A 3,137-nucleotide genomic window follows, 5' to 3' on the forward strand; every position below is an offset into this window, starting at 1 on the left:
GTGGTCTTGATGGGCTTTTGAGATGAATCTCCCCATCTCACATGACTCAGAGGTCGAAGCAATTGCCTTCCCTTTCCTCTTTCTTGAGGTTTCTCTGGCCTTAGGTGCCATCAATGGTTATGGAAAAACAAAAAAGCTATGCTTTTACCACACCAAACTTAGAATGTTGCTCGTCCTCAAGCAAGAGAAGAAAGAATAGAAGAAGAGAAAGAAGATATGGAGGAGAGGGAGAGATGTGTGTATTCGGCTAAGGGGGAGAAGAGAGGGTTGTGTTGTGTGAAAAATGAAGAAGGATGGAGGGGTTAATATAATGGAGGGAAAGAGATTTTGAATTTGAAGGTAGGTGGGGTTTATGGGGAAGAGTGAATGGATGTGAGTGGTGAAGAGGTAATGGGGAAGAGAGATTGAGGTGATTGGTGAAGGGTGTTTGGGGGAGAGTGATGTTGGATTGTGTGAAGAAGAGAGAAGTGGGGTAGGTGGGGATCCTGGGGATCCACAGATCCTGAGGTGATCCTGTTTGGTCCACAGATCCTGAGGTGTCAAGGATTTCTCATCCATGCACCTTTTGGGCATGTAAAATGCCCTCTATATGCAATCCTGGCGTTTAACGCCAGACTGCAGCATGTTTCTGGAGTTAAACGCCACTTCCATGCTTGTTTTTGGCGTTCAGCACCAATCTGTAGCATGTTTCTGGCGCTGAACGTCAACTTGGTGCTTGTTTCTGGCGTTAAACGCCAGACAGATACTTGTTTCTGGCGTTTAAACGCCAGACATCTCTTCCTCCAGGGTGTGCTTTTTCTTCTGCTGTTTTTGATTCTGTTTTTAATTTTTGCAATTATTTTGTGACTCCACATGATCGTAAACCTAATAAAATATGAAATAACAATAAAAATATAGATAAATAAAAATTGGGTTGCCTCCCAATAAGTACTTCTTTAATGTCAATAGCTTGACATTGAGCTCTCATGGAGCTTCACAGATGTTCAGAGCATGATGAGGGCCTCCCAACACCAAACTTAGAGTTTTAATGTGGGGGCTTCTCAACACCAAACTTAAAGTTTGGTTGTGGCCTCCCAACACCAAACTTAGAGTTTGATTGTGGGGGCTCTGTTTGACTCTGTATTGAGAGAAGCTTATTGTGCTTCATTTCCATGTTTACAGAAGGATAACCTTGAGCCTTAAACACAAGGTGGTCCCCATTTAATTGAAGGACTATTTCTCCTCTGTCAACATCAATCACAGCTTTTGCTATGGCTAGGAAGGGTCTTCTAAGGATGATGCCTTCATCCTCATCCTTCCCAGTGTCTAAGATTATGAAATCAGCACGGATGTAAATGCCTTTAACCTTCACTAACCGTCCTCCACTAATCCATAAACTTGTTTTATTGACTTGTCTGCCATCTCTAATGAGAATTTGGCAGCTTATACCTCAAAGACTCCCAGTTTCTCCATCACAGAGAGTGGCATCATGTTTATCCCTGATCCAAGATCACACAGAGCTTTCTCAAAGATCATGGTGCCTATGGTACATGGTATTAAGAATTTACCAGGATCTTATTTCTTTTGAGGTAAAGTTTGCTGAACACTTGTATTTAGTTTACTAATGAGCAAGGGAGGTTCATCTTCCCAAGTCTCATTACCAAACAACTTGGCGTTCAGCTTCATGATGGCTCCTATATATTGAGAAAGTTGCTCTTCAGTTACATCTTCATCCTCTTCAGAGGAAAAATAGTTCTCAGAGCTCATGAATGGCAGAAAAAAGTTCAATGGAATCTCTATGGTCTCTATATGAGCCTCAGATTCCTTTAAGTCCTCAATAGGGAACTCCTTTCTGTCTGGAGGACGTCCCATGAGGTCTTTCTCATTGGGATTCATGTCCTCCTCCTCATCTAAGGTTTCGGCCATTTTGATCACATTAATGGCCTTGCACTCTCCTTTTGGATTTTCTTTTGTATTGCTTGGGAGAGTGCTGGGAGGAGTTTCAGTGATTTTCTTACTCAGCTGGCCCACTTGTGACTCCAAGTTTCTAATGGAGGACCTTGTTTCAATCATGAAACTGAGAGTGGCCTTAGATAGATCAGAGATTAAGTTTGCCAAGCTAGAAGGATTCTGCTCAGAATTCCCTGTCTGTTGCTGAGATGATGATGGAAAAGGTTTGCTATTGCTAAACTTGTTTCTTCCACCATTATTATTATTGAAGCCTTGCTTCTATGGATCCTTCCATAAAAAATTCGGATGATTTCTCCATGAAGGGTTATAGGTATTGCCAAAGGCTTCACCCATGTAATTTACCTCTGCCATTGCAGGGTTCTCAGGATCATAAGCTTCTTCTTCAGAAGATGCTTCTTTAGTACTGTTGGATGCATTTTGCAATCTATTCAAACTCTGAGATATCATATTAACTTGTTGGGTCAATATTTTGTTCTGAGCCAGTATGGCATTCAGAGCATCAATTTCAAGAACTCTCTTCTTCTGAGGCGTCCCATTACTCACAGGATTCCTCTCAGAGGTGTACATGAATTGGTTATTTGCAACCAAGTCAATGAGTTCTTGAGCTTCTGCAGGCATTTTCTTTAGGTGAATGGATCCACCAGCAGAATCGTCCAGTGGCATCTTAGAGAACTCAGATAGACCATCATAGAATATATCCAAAATGATCCACTCTGAAAGCATGTCAGAAGGACACTTTTTGTTCAACTGTTTGTATCTTTCCTAAGCTTCATAGAGGGATTCACCATCTTTTTGTCTGAAGGTCTGAATATCCACTCTAAGCTTGCTTAACTTTTGAGGAGGAAAGTACTTAGCCAAGAAGGCCGTGACCAGCTTATCCCAAGAATCCAGGCTATCTTTAGGTTGTGAGTCCAACCATGTTCTAGCTTTGTCTCTTACAGCAAAAGGGAAAAGCATGAGCCTGTAGACTTCAGGATCTACTCCATTAGTCTTAACAGTATCACAGATCTGCAAGAACTCAGTTAAAAAATAGTAGGGATCTTCTGATAGAAGTCTATGAAACTTGCAGTTCTGTTGCATTAGAGCAACTAATTGAGGCTTCAGCTCAAAATTATTTGCTCCAATGGCAGGGATTGAGATGCTTTTGCCATGAAAGTTGGGCTTAGGTGCAGTAAAGTCACCAAGCA

General features: G+C 41.6%; 1 non-coding gene across 1 annotated transcript; it reads left to right on the forward strand.

Moving 5' to 3' along the window:
* The first annotated feature begins 2,667 nt into the window (after positions 1 to 2,667).
* On the forward strand, positions 2,668 to 2,775 carry LOC130938005 (small nucleolar RNA R71). Its single transcript, XR_009069190.1, has one exon. It is a non-coding gene; the product is annotated as a small nucleolar RNA R71 (small nucleolar RNA).
* Positions 2,776 to 3,137: the final 362 nt, after the last annotated feature.

Source organism: Arachis stenosperma, chromosome 6, assembly GCF_014773155.1.
Source record: "Arachis stenosperma cultivar V10309 chromosome 6, arast.V10309.gnm1.PFL2, whole genome shotgun sequence".
NCBI lineage: Eukaryota > Viridiplantae > Streptophyta > Magnoliopsida > Fabales > Fabaceae > Arachis > Arachis stenosperma.